Source organism: Hyperolius riggenbachi, chromosome 9 (assembly GCF_040937935.1).
Source record: "Hyperolius riggenbachi isolate aHypRig1 chromosome 9, aHypRig1.pri, whole genome shotgun sequence".
In the NCBI taxonomy this organism is placed as follows: Eukaryota; Metazoa; Chordata; class Amphibia; order Anura; family Hyperoliidae; genus Hyperolius; species Hyperolius riggenbachi.
The window spans coordinates 85,720,214-85,734,070 of NC_090654.1; the positions used below are offsets into that span (position 1 = coordinate 85,720,214).

General features: G+C 47.7%; 1 protein-coding gene across 3 annotated transcripts in view; it reads left to right on the forward strand.

Annotated features, from left to right (window-relative positions):
• Window positions 1-6,450: 6,450 nt before the first annotated feature.
• The window catches only part of FBLN2 (fibulin 2), a 220,999-nt gene continuing 213,592 nt past the window's right edge, over window positions 6,451-13,857 (forward strand). For 2 of the 3 annotated variants that reach the window (XM_068253141.1, XM_068253142.1), the window contains exon 1: window positions 6,451-6,592. The gene's annotated coding sequence lies outside the window, so the exon portion shown is untranslated. Of the gene's footprint in view, window positions 6,598-13,857 lie in introns of all 3 variants that reach the window. The other variant, XM_068253138.1, reaches the window with a different exon arrangement.

Genomic DNA, 13,857 nt, shown 5'->3' on the forward strand with positions numbered 1-13,857 from the left:
TGTACAATCTTCATTAAGGACCTGTTTCCACTACACGCAGATTCTGCATGCAGAAAATTGACTCCAATGAATGTCTATGGGCCTGTTTCCACTGAACGTGATTTTTCTGATGCAGATTTCTCATAGGCATTCATTGGAGTTAGTTTTCTGCATGCAGAATCTGCGTGTAGTGGAAACAGGCCCTAAATCCATAATCAATAGCACACAAGTAAAATAAAAACAATTAAGAACAAAGCAGAATAAAATAGAACCTGTCATTATAGAAACTTTGCAACAGACACAATTGGCTTGTTTTGAAAGATGTAAGTCCCGGGGGCTCTCATTCTTCCATCACTAGCAATATATTGATTTATGGCAGGGAATCACAAGTGAAGCAAGGATTAGGGTGACAGACACAATGCTTGTACTTATGAGCAGGTCGGCAATGGAATCTGCCATATTTCTATCATGCTCTTGTAAGGCATCTTTAGGCCTTGTTCACATTGCGTTCGACTCGCATGTCCATCTGCGTTGGGCTGTTTTTGAGGCGTCTTTTTTTCCGATTCCCGGCGCTTGGGTGGGCAATTCGTTTTTGTGCTTAGCGGTTTTCTAAGCATTTTTTCCGAGCGGTTTTGTAATTCACTCCCTGACGCAAGTCGGGAAGTCAACTCTTTGACCCGGAAAAGAGTACAATGTATTTATTCTTAAAAACGCGAACGCAATCGCAACACAAAGCATTTTGTGAGCGTTTTGCGTTTCTCCTATACTTTCCATTGAGGCAGAATCACCTCAAAAATGGCACCCGCACTGCTTTGCTAGCCGCACAGCGCACAACCCACGCTGATATGAACATTTTCATAAACATTCATTGTCCATGCGGTCGGGGGGGGGGGGGGCGTATTTAAAGACCGCACGCAGGCGAAAAAAGCCGAAAAGACCTGCAGTGTGAACAAGCCCTCAAAGTGTACCCGAGATTGAATAAACTAAAGTATTTATACTTACCTGAGGCTTCCTTCAGCCCCCTTTGGGCAGATGGCTCCCTCGTCATCCTCCTGGGCTGCTCCGATCCTCCGCTGGCCGCCCCATTTATCCCTCCAGTTGTCTCACTCGTGCTGTACAGCATATGCGCAGCTCGGCCATGCGTGCGACCCCATCGCGCTCATGACGTCTGAAGAAGTAGTAGTAGTACTGTGCAGGTGCAGAACACTCCCAGCGACGGGTGTGTGATGGGGGTGCACACGCGGCTGGGCCATGCATGCGCAGTACTGCAGTGAGCCGACTGGAGGTATAAAACAGGGTAGCCAGCGGATGATCGGAGCAGCCCGGGAGGACGACGAGGGAGCCAATAGCCTAAAGGGGCTGAAGGAAGCTCCAGGTAAGAATAAATACATGCTTTACTTAATTTCATCTCAGGTTTCCTTTAGGAGAACTCAACAAATAGAGTTATTGAATATGATGTATGCTACATTTAACTTACATTTCCCATTTGTTATGTATATTTTATCCTCCTTATTTTAGCATGACATTACACATTCCAAAAATTAAGAAATGTAACAACATAGGGATGATCAGTGAGATGCAGAATCATGCAAGTTTTGTATGCAACGTTATCCAGCTTGAAAAATAACTAATTGAATCCAGACCAGGTGGAATGTGATTGGTCCATTTTCAAGATGCATAAATTTGCATACAACAGTTGCAGATTATTTCCATCTTACTGACCTTCCCAAATACAGTGAACAAGGTACCTTACATTCCCAAAGGCTGAGCATTGTCTATTTCAATTTTCAATTTCCGATTTATATACAGTAACGATATAAATAGCAAATTTATTAAAATTAAAGTGTATATTCGCACCAAAAAAAAAAAAAAAAACATATAGGCAAATGCAGTAATACAATAGGGGTAAATAAAGGAAAGGTAAAAATTAGAAAAGCATATTATTATTATTACTATTGTTTGGATTTATATAGTGCCAGCATCTTCCATGGCGCTGAGATTTAAATAATTTTTCCAAAGACATTCAGTAATGGTGAAATGCTGCACTAGTTTAAAGGAAACAGTGAAATGTGTATTGAAAACCACTTGCTGAAAAATGGATGTTTTAAAACATCCTATTTTTACATTAATTAGATCAACGACAACGTTTTATAAACATCCATTTTCATGAGCTAAGTATCCACTGTCGTGCACGCCTGCCGCGGGGAAGGAGGGGTGCACACGTTGCGTTGATGTCTAACGATGCACGTTAAATGAAAGTACTGCATGCTGTGCATTGTACACGTTATTAGCTGATTTAGACTGTTTGCAAGTGCTCAGTAATGACTTGGCGACATACTTTTCATTGCCTGTATTTTCTACTGTATATGCTGTATACGATGGTAACGCTGCGTTACGACCTTTTGGCCACGTTGCGTTGTTAATTTGCAGTGTGACTTTAAAGAGACACTGAAGCGAAAAAAAAATATATGATATAGTGAATTAGTTGTGTACTATGAATAATTACAGGCTCAGTAGTAGCTTTCCGATCAGCCTCAGGCAGAAACAGCCGATCCCAATCGGGTCCACTCTACTGCGTAGGCGACTCACCTGTGCAGTACAGCAGACCTGATGGGGCTCAGCTATAGAGCGGACCTGATGGGGCTCAGCTATAGAGTGGACCTGATGGGGCTCAGCTATAGAGTGAACCTGATGGGGCTCAGCTATTTCCGCCTGAGCCCGATGGGAAAGCCGCTACTGCTCCTGCTCGTGGTAGATATATAGTTACCTCCCCGGTGTTCAGGGTCTTCTAGCGCTGGATCGCCAGGACGGAAGGGGACAGGGGACGCCTCATTAGGATCCAGAGGCTTCCCCCTCCCGAGGTGAGTATGCCACAGAGGGTTTTTTTTTCTTCACGATTTTCTTTAAAGATTTTATAAACCTATACTGTGCCATAAACTGCATTAAAGGACTTCCGAGGCAAAATATATATTCTATTTTTATCCACCGAAGAGGACCGGGGCTGCGGCGAGGGACTAAGACAGCTGTGAAGGGCTGGAAGAAGCACCAGGTAAGTAAAAAAATAGATTATATATTTCGCTTTGGAAATGCTTTAAGCAAAATTATGTTTACTATATGCAATGCATTAGTCTCTACTTCTGGTGCATAAGACTTTACGTGCGTACCCCAAAGTCACATGGTATGAGGGTATGGGGGGAATGCATGTAATGTATACCCGTTGCTAAAATAAAGTGCCCACACCATGGATCTTAGTAGTGACAGGTTGTTTACTACAAAGGCATCTTTTCCATGAGCTTCTGTCAGGCATTGAATTCCGTCTGGCCGCTTTCTAGCCCTAAGCATGGGGCGTGGCCTAGCTGCCCCCCATGTTGTTCTGTCTGAGCATCATGTTGTTGTGTCTGAGCATGGCAGTTTTTCTTCACCTGGTAACACCACTGCCTGTGAACAGCTGATATACGTGTGGTGTAATAAACAATGTCATTCAGCTGCATTTCAACTGCACCCAAATCACAGTCAAGAGCGGCACATGGGATGCTGAGCTGCCCGAGAAACAAGCAGTGCAGTCATCCCTGGAAAAGAGACCTGAAAGTGATCCTGAAGGGGGAAAAGTGCCCCTGGGGGGTAGTTACCTTGGGAGGGAGAAGTCTCTGGGTACTAAAGAGGCTCCCTGTCCTCCTCAGCAGAGGCGATCCAGCAATCATGAGGCCCCAAACAGGACAAATTCAGCAATCATGAGGCCCCCAACAAGACAAATTCAGCAATCATAAGCAGGGCCGAGCCTGGGCGGGTGCTGCGGGTGCAAGGCACCCAGGCGCCTGCCTCTGAGAGGCGCCGCCCGGCCGCCGTTCTCCCCCTGTGGCCGAAGCTCCCTCCTTCTAGCCGCCGGCGCCACCGCGTCAGACCTCGATCAGGTGGGCGGGCGCTAGGACCTAGCACGCCGCACTAATGTGCGGAAGTGACATCACTTCCGCATATAGAGCGGGTGCGTCCGGCGCCCTCTTACTGGTCGGGTCGCCCGCTGATTGAGGTCTGAAGCTGCTGCAAGGTGAGGGGGGAGCGGCAGCAGCAGCGGCTAGAGGAGAGAGGAGAGGAGAGGGGAGGGGGGGGGGCGCTCCTGTCACTAACTACCTAAACGGGGACCCTATACCCCCTGGCTACATAAACTGGGCACATATACCCCCTGGCTACATAGACTGGGCACATATACTCCCTCCCTGACTACATAGACTGGGCACATATACCCCCTGGCTACATATACTGGGGACATATACCCCCTGGCTACATATACTGGGCACATATACCCCCTGGCTACATAGACTGGGCACATATACCCCCTGGCTACATATACTGGGGACATATACTCCCTGGCTACATATACTGGGCACATATACCCCCTGGCTACATAGACTGGGCACATATACCCCCTGGCTACATAGAATGGGCACATATACCCCCTGGCTTACAGACTGGGCACATATACCTCTGGCCAGGGCTGTGGAGTCGGAGTCGTGGAGTCGGAGTCGTGGAGTCGGGCAATTTTGGGTGCCTGGAGTCGGAGTCGGAGTCGGGGAAAAATGCACCGACTCCGACTCCTAATGAATTTGTAACTGTAATTAAAATAGAAAATATGATAAAATGTTCTATTTCTCAGATAAAAGTCATTAAAAATAATGTATATATACAGTATATATACAGTAATAGCTGTGCTTAGTCTACAAAAATGAAATAAACCAATCAAAATTAGTTACTTGTGCTGCTTCAATAAAGCAGTCCCCGTATTTTTAAAGTCAGATATACATATCTGATTGTGACTGTATATATGAAGTGTACACAGGAATCTCTTTTATACACTAAATAACATCTATGCTGTAAGTATAAAGCCTGATGAGACGGATGAAAAGTAAAGTTTTATACATACCTGGGGCTTTCCTCCAGCCCCCTTCAGGCTAATCAGTCTTCCACCACCCGGATCTTCTGCTATGAGTCCTGGTAATTCAGCCAGTCAGCGCTGTCCGGCCGCATGCCGCTCCCACAGCCAGGAACATTCTGTACCTGCGCAATAGTGCTGCACAGGTGTAGTATGCTCCTGGCGGCGGAGTGTGTGCATGCGCACTACGCCTGACTGGCTCAAGTACCTGGACTCATAGCAGAAGATCCAGGTGGTGGAGGAGGACAACGAGGGACTGATTATCCTGAAGGCAGCTGGAGGAAGCCCCAGGTATGTATAAAACTTTAATTTCATCTGTCTCAGGTTTACTTTGTTACACAGTAGTACTATACTCTACATATGCACTCCCCACATAGCTGCAGGGAATCCACTGAGAATGCTGTGCACATTGAACACAGAGGTGTTGTCTGTTTACAATCTCCTCATTCCCCTGCAGAGTACCTGCACATCATTCTTACATGTACCCACACTTACATTGCCTAGGGCCTGATAGATGTTCTTTGTTCCGGTTTGTACCTTTTACAAGTACTCTTACCAAGGACTAGTTTTAGTCTAAAGGGAATAAATATAGTAGTCTACATATCCTTCTCACTTCAGTTGTCTTGTAAAATTCCTAAGCTTTGGCAGTTAAGAGACGAATTTAATGTTACATACTTTTAATCAACAAAATTGTAATATGCAAATTAGAGGAGTCGGAGTCGTGGAGTCGGAGTCGGAGTCGGTGGAATCCTAAACTGAGGAGTCGGAGTCGGTGGATTTTTGGACCGACTCCACAGCCCTGCCTCTGGCTACATATACTGGGCACATATACCCCCGGCTACATATACTGGGCACATATACCCCCTGGCTACATAGACTGGGCACATATACCCCCTGGCTACATAGACTGGGCACATATACCCCCTGGCTACATAGACTGGGCACATATACCCCCTGGCTACATAGACTGGGCACATATACCCCCTGGCTACATAGACTGGGCACATATACCCCCTGGCTACATAGACTGGACACATATACCCACGGCGGGCCAAGCTGATTATTGCCTGAGAGGTGGGGGACGACCCGGGAACTGTCCCAAGGCTCATACTGACCGGTTCTGGTCAGTGAATGCGGTGAGTGGCACACAAAGGGTGCGGTGGTGGCCATCTCTATCTGTATATCCCATGAAGATTGAATTTGTATATCTGTGGGCCTGGTAGCCTGAATCTGTGGACTCTTGTTTGTGGACTTAATCTTTTACCCACTTATGTCAACAAAGAACCTATACCTGGCTTTTTATAAATATCATACTTATTTTTGGGGTCTCCAGCGACACCGTGAGCGCCTGCCTCTTTGAAACAAGTTCACTGTGGATTAAGAGGAGGCGAACGGGTGATGTGTGGAGCATAAAAGGTTTTAACGATCTAATTGCTGAGAGCGCTACCTCTTAAAAATTGAGAAGATATGTTATATTTGTTGGAGTTACAGAGAAGTGTTTATGCTCGAGAGCACACTTTTTCCTATTCTTTTAATCTAGGAGTCCAATGGCACATCGAGGATCCCCGACACGGTGCTGTTGATCCCAGAGACTGTGATCAATGTCTTCAGAGTGAGGCTAATGCAAGGTCCTCGTGGTTTCATGCCATAAGATGTAAAGTCACAAACTGCAGTGCTGAGAAAAGAGTAAGGTACACTATTCATCATAGTTATCAAAAACATAACAAAAAAAGTGAAAAAAACATCACAGTTAACAATAACATTAGAAATGTGCTTTTTCAGCTTCAATGGAAAAGTATGTTGAAATCAGAAGTGGACTAAGTAAAATATTGCCCGAGGCAAAATAACAGTTTTTGCCCACTGCTGATAGGTACCTGGCTTTTTTAGTAAGATTTGGTGGGGGCTAGCAACCACCAGGTCCCTAGACTCTCTCCAGGCCCTAGGCAACTGCCTTGAATTGCCTTGTGGATGTCAGAAACACCTGATCTGCATTTGCTTGTTCAAGTTCTATGGCTAAAAGTTATAGAGGCAGAGGATCTGTGTGATGGTTTTGCTTAAAAGGAAATAAATATGTCAGTGTCCATATCCCCCCCCGCTTCAGTTGCCCTTTAAAGAGACTCCGTAACAAAAATTGCATCCTGTTTTTTTATCATCCTACAAGTTCCAAAAGCTATTCTAATGTGTTCTGGCTTACTGCAGCACTTTCTGCTATCACAGTCTCTGTAATAAATCAATGTATCTTTCCCCTGTCAGACTTGTCGCCTGTGTCTGGAAGGCTGCCAAGTTCTTCAGTGTTGTGGTTCTGCTATGAACTCCCCCTTCCAGGCCCCTCTGAGCATACTGCCTGTGTATTATTTAGATTAGTGCAGCTTCTCTCTTATCTTTTACAAGCTGGATAAATCGTCCTCTGAGCTGGCTGGGCTTTCACATACTGAGGAAATTCAGACAAGGGCAAAGCTGTTTGCAGGAAGAAAAGAGCCGCCTGAAACTTCAGTGCATGAGAGATGTGAGAGATGCAGGGGGAAAGAAACACACAAATGATCTCTTGAGATTCAAAAGGAAGGGTGTATACAGCCTGCTTGTGTATGGATGTATTTTCTATGTGTGGACATACTATACACCAACCTACTTCCTGTTTTGGTGGCCATTTTGTTTGTTTATAAACAAACTTTTTAAAACTGTTTTTAGCCACTTTTAATGCGGCGGGGAGCGGCGAAATTGTGACAGAGGGTAATAGATGTCCCCTAACGCACTGGTATGTTTACTTTTGTGCGATTTTAACAATACAGATTCTCTTTAAAGTACCCCTGACCCGGTTTCAAATAAACATACTGTTAACACAGTTTTAAGTGTGGTGACGTTGTCACAGCACCTTCCACCCCCTTCAGTGCTCCCTGTAGCCCCCACTCTGCTCCACCGAAATCTTCGACTGAGAAGAATATCGAATATGGAAAGGGAGGAAGTGCCGCTGATGGTTCCTGCTATGTGTTATAGTACACAGCATGCAGTGGAGTTGCGCTGTGTGCGTTCTTGTGATAGTTCAGAAAGATAGTGTACTAATACAGCTATTAGTAAAATCAAATGGCCGCGCTCAAAGTTCACAACCTAAAAGAAATACGTAAATCAATGTCACCATCCACATAAGTCCTCTATCTCCACTCAGGGATCAGGAAGTCGGGATACAAGACACTCCAGGATAACGTATAAATCCTCCAGCCCGAACCATCACATTACACATGTAAAAAGAAAAACATTGAGGAAATCATAGCGCGATCAGCTTCAATAGTAATTCTCCTCCACCTCTCTGGTGACACAATCCACCTCCACCAATACAGCTATTAATACACTATCTTTCCCAGCTAATTTATCACAGTACCGCACACAGCACAGCTCCACTGCGCGCTGTGTACTATAACACATACCAGGAACCATCAGCAGCGAGTTGAGGGGGGGGGGGGAACTAAGACGGGCAGAGAGGAGGAAGTACTGACACTTCCTCCCCACCCAGAAGATTTCGGCTCAGCAGAGCGGGAGTGGGGGGGGGGGGGGTTGTCAGGGGTTGCTGGAGAGGAAAGAAGGTGCTGTGTCACTTGTCACAGCACACTACACATAAAAGTGTATTAAAAGCATGTATCTGTTAGACCGGGTCAGGGGTACTGTATTTACAAGTGTTTTATGTAACTGTTTCCATGCCAGGAGAGCGCTTTTTGAGTTAAAAATGGTGCCTGGAAGTAATTTTTACCAAGTAGTTGTTAAATTGGCAGCTGACAGACAATGGCTATCATTCATAAAGGAGCTGTCGGTAAGGGGAATCAATGCGGGAAAACACCACTGCCGGTATTTTAGACTTCTGGGTGGGCATTCATAAAGATGTATCCGTGAGCGGAAGCAGTGCAGAGATTCCACAAACTAGGCTGGCGGTAGGCTTGCGGAGACACGGAAGCTGCCGAGTTGATACATTTCTCCGTGTTCCGCTCTGCTGCAGCTGCCTGGGAGGTCTGTGTGTCTCCATTCACTTACATTGGTATCGCCACATTAGAGGGAGCGGTACTTCCCGGCCTCACACCGCCTGCGGTGATCTTCATGAATTAACATTTTGCTACATTTGTTCCGATAATCACCGCACAAGGCGGTGATTTATCACTCTGCTCGGTAGTGTCATTTTTTCATGCGGAAAGAGCCTTTATGAATGCTGACTTTGCCGAGTGTTCGGTAAAGTCAGCTGTTTTTAAGCATTTCCGCATACGGAAATGCTTTATGAATGATAGCCATTGTGTTTGCCACAGTCTCTAGTGGAATTGGAGGTGCTTGAAGATTAGCATGGGCAGTGGTGCCTTGGCAGTTATGTTAGTTCTATAAGTGCCTTGAGAAAAGGGGTTCTGGTATCCAGAGGCGTAACTATGTTCCTCCGGGCCCCACTCCAGCAAAAATCTGACAGCACCCCCCTCCTCCTCTCACACACAAGTGACAGTTGCTTCCTATTCCCTCCCTCTCTTCCCAAGAGTCAGAGTATCAGGTTGTTATTTTCCACCTATTATGCAGAGCAGCAGCAGAGGGTTATGCATTACCTGCTCCCGGCAGCAGGTCAGGTCCTCTTCAGTATTGCTCATCACCATGCCCCTTTAGATGCACGCCTTCAAGAGCCGCATGGTGCTAGGCTGCACGGTGTGGCGATGAGCTACACTGAAGAGTGAGGAGGACCCAGAGAAGGATTAAGACAAAATGGTGCCCTAGGCAAGGATATACTCTGGCTCCCCATGTCTTCCTGGCAAGCTAAGCTGGGAAAAGGTTCAAAAGGAGATGGCATCCGGGCACCTTGACCCACTAGGCCCCAGGCACCTGTCCAGGTTGCCTTGTGGATGATCCTGCTATGGGAGGACCTGTCCTGCCACTGGGAGGTAATGCATAATCTTCCGCTGACACTCTGCATATTAACCATGGAGCGGACCCCCATTAGCCCCTCATTTCAATAACCTTTTGACTAAACACAGCAAACAGAGTACAACCAGTCTGTAAGTTAAACAAAATTTCCCACCTATTCTGATCAATAAAATACATTTTATACAGAGAAATAAGCAAATAAGTCATACAGCTTCAATCAATAAACGGAGGCTTTTTTTTATTTTTTCTTCTTATGAAGTTTTGCTTTATGTTCTCTTAAGGTTCTGTAGCTCTGGAGGTGGAGTTCCCAACTGTCACAGGAGCCCTCAGTGGCTGACCGCACTTAGCCTTCTAAACGGTGCCAGCGCACAGATCGTGCGAACTCTGGTCGCAGTCAATGCGCAGGAACCGTTAAGAATTAGCCGCAGACAACTCAGAAGGGAGCCTGTGAGACACGGGTGATTACAACGTCACCTACTGGTTCAGAGTAAACTGCCACCACCGCGGTTACTATGGGACCGTGGGGCCCACTAACTGACTGACTAATCCTGCGAATAAAACGGTTAAACACACGATATTCTGTCTAGCCAACAACAAACAAACAGTAGCGTATCTTCAGAGACCCGGGATCATTTCTGTGTGTGCTGATAAGCAGGGTAGCGGAAAGTGAATGACTTGGAGAAAGTCGTTTATTCACGCAATATAAATAATTAATATATACAGACAATTATGAAAATCAACAATTATGAAAACAGCAATAGCCAGTATGAAAAATAAAAGAAGGGAGAAAAATACTTAGTTCTGGAAAGATGTCCTTATTGTGGGAAGAATCATAAAGTCCTTGGTTTCAAAGTCCAGAGTTCAGAGTTCAGACCAGGTGGATGCCAGCATATCCTCAAGCTGGCATCTGATGAGTGCAAGATGGTTCAGTGTGGAGGACAAAAGCCCGCCTGCTGGCTCTGTGCTTTTGATGAAGCTGGTTTGGGGGTGTGGCAATGCCGGCCCCCCTCTGAACTACCAGCAAATGACAGTTCATTCCCTCTCAGAGATTTTAGAGCTAAACTTATGAATTGCTGTAACTCCTGAACCATACACGTTACATTTAGGGGGGTAACAGCTTCATACTTGGAGGAAAATACAGATTAATATGATACCTGACATGGCTAGTGCATCAGATCAGGGTCCTGAGTAGATTCATACCTGGGTGGTAGGGGCCCCGGGCCCCTCTCGACTGGTATCAAGAGATCCAGCATGACCCTACGGATCCAATGATACCGCTCTCATAACCACCCTATTTATTGTATTCTGTAAATGGGCAAAAGATTATATTGTACATTCATTTCTTCCTGCTAAGGCTGGAGTCAGCCTGACTGGAGTCCAGCTGTGTCTGCTTCTTGTCTATGAAGGCCCTGCTGGCTCCTTCAATTAACATCTGAATGTGAAATCTGCTTAGACAACTCTGAGTTTACACCTCTGGCTTGATCAGCAGTCACAGGGCCAGTCTTCCTGCCAGCTGCTTGTCACCTTATACCTGATGGATGGGCCATCAGCACAGCTTGAAGCCAGGGACTCTCTGGGCCCAGGCTCATTAGCATATCAAAAGAGCCAACCAGCATTTGGAATGGTGCTCTCTTTGCTAAGAAAAGGACTGCAGACCTCCTACACAATAAATCCAGATTGTACCGATTTGAAGCGCAATCGACGCAGGAATCGAGTGCGATCGTTCTTTTCTTCACGGGCGATTCCAGGACGCGCCTGCGTCCCCGCAATCGTCCGTGACAGCCCCCCCCCTTGTCCGTGGCTTAGCCACTCATCCGCAAGATGTGTGGCGGCGCCGCTAACCTGGCTGACGGGCCTCGAGTTGCCGGTACGGCGGGAAAACCTATTGGAGCCTGTGGCTCGGTTCCCCTGGACCGGTCGCGGTCGGCTACCCTCAGGGTTGACCCAACATGGACCGTTCTGGACAGGGCGTTTGCGCCACTGCAGTCGGACGTGGTGCCTGCCGGGACTGCTGACAACGGGCAGTGGGTTGGTTAGGTCAACAGCCAGCCCACGCAGGGTTCCCCTGCTGAGTGGCTGTGGACCTAAGGGAACCCCGCGGGAATCCCTGGACCTTCCCAGCTCCTGACAGACGGCACATGCCCTGCAGTAGTTTGCTACATCCCTGTTCATCCGGGGCCAATAAAACTGGTTCCGAATACCGGCAAGTGTCTTGCGGACCCCTGAGTGCCCTGTCAGAGGATTACCATGTGCGGATTTCAGCACATGTCCCCTGAACGCACTCGGGACCACAAGCCATTTGGTATTCGCGTGGGATCTACCTGTAGGGGGCTGTGCAGACTCACTGTACAGTCTCCCACCTTCCCAGTACACCTTGAAAGCGGCCCCGTCTGCGAGGGGCTCAGCGGCTTGCTGCATGAGCACCTCCAGGCTTTGGTCACTTTGTAGTGCGGCTGAGAATACGGCGCTGTCAGTTTCAGCCAACTGGCTCATGTCACACGAGGCCAGCGGCTGAAAGGTCTCATCCCTGCGGTCAGAGGAGGGGGAGGAGGCCGGAACCCCCTCCACCTGTTCTGAGCTCGGGTTTTGAGCAGTGCAGCTGCGCGGTATTGCTAGCACAGGTACACTGTCAGAATGGCACAGACGGACATTACTCGGATCATCATTGCATGCAGTAATGACATTGACAGGTATAGACATTTTTTCATTACAGACAGGTTGTACAGGAGACTCAGGTACAGTTACAGCATCATCACAACAGACAGTCTGTACCTCAAACTCATGTGCCTTTGAAGCAGGCACTATTGAACCTGGTACCCTTGAACTGGGCACATTCAACCCACCTCCCCCTGGTGCTCCCCCAAGTGTATAAAGTACCTGGTGGTGGGTGGAGAGTCCGTCTCCTTCCGTGAGCGACAAGGCGGTCGTGGCAGGTTCATAGTAGGACACAAGCTTGCCCAAATCAGTCCCTAGCAACACAGGGACTGGGAGATCCTTCATAACCCCAACAACCCTTTCGTGGACCCCTCCCACTCCCCAATCCAGCTTCACTCTGGCGTGGGCTATGTGGAAAAGGGTGCCCTCTACTCCAGTAAGGGCAAGGGATCGGCTGGAGCTGATGCTCTCCTTTGGCACAAGATGTGAGTGAACTAACGTGATGTCTGCTCCGGTGTCTCGAAATCCGGTGACAACTTTGCCGTTCACTCTAACAAGTTGCTGCTGGTCGGTTCGGTCGCGGATTTCCTGTCCGCGTGCAAACAGGACAAAATCCGATGATCCAGGCTGTGGTTCGCTGGCGGGTTGCCTCTGCTGTGGGTGAGGTGCAGGTGATGCAGATGATCCAGGTGCTGGTGGTGTCTGTCTCTGCTCCGGACAGTCGAATTTCATGTGTCCGGGCTGGCGGCAGTAGTGACAGGTGACCTCTCCAGGCGCTGCGGGCCTGGGTGCAGCAGCTGCGCTGGGTGGCCTCTGTGGCGGACGGCTCACAGGGGCAGGAGGGTCTGCCGAGGTATTGGGCTGACCTCCTCTCCAGCTGGATGGGACAGTCCTGCGGGTATCAGCCACCCGGGTAGTTGCAAAAGTCTCAGCAAGGTCGGCAGCGACAATTGCTGAAGCCGGCTTGCGTTCTAGCACAAATTGTCGTACATCAGCAGGGCAAATGTTCAGAAATTGTTCCAGGACTATCAAGTCCTCCAGGACGCCATAAGACCCTTTGGTGAGGCCTAGTGTCCACTGGCGGAGTGTGGTGAGCAAGCTGCTGACCACATCTCGGTACGAATCAGAAGACTTTTTCTGCCAGGCCCTGAACTTTTTCCGATAGGCTTCTGGCGTCAGCTGGTACTTAGTAATGATAGCGTCTTTTATAGCAGCATAATCATTATCCTTCTCCGCAGGCAATTCTGCGAAGGCATCAAGCGCTTTGTAGCGCAGCAACGGTGTCAGATGTCTGGCCCACTGGTCTTGGGACAGACGATACTGACGGCATGCTTTTTCAAAAGACCGCAAAAACAAGTCAATGTCAGTGTCTTTTTCAATATTAGCAAATTTAAATTTTGCACTTACGGGTGCTG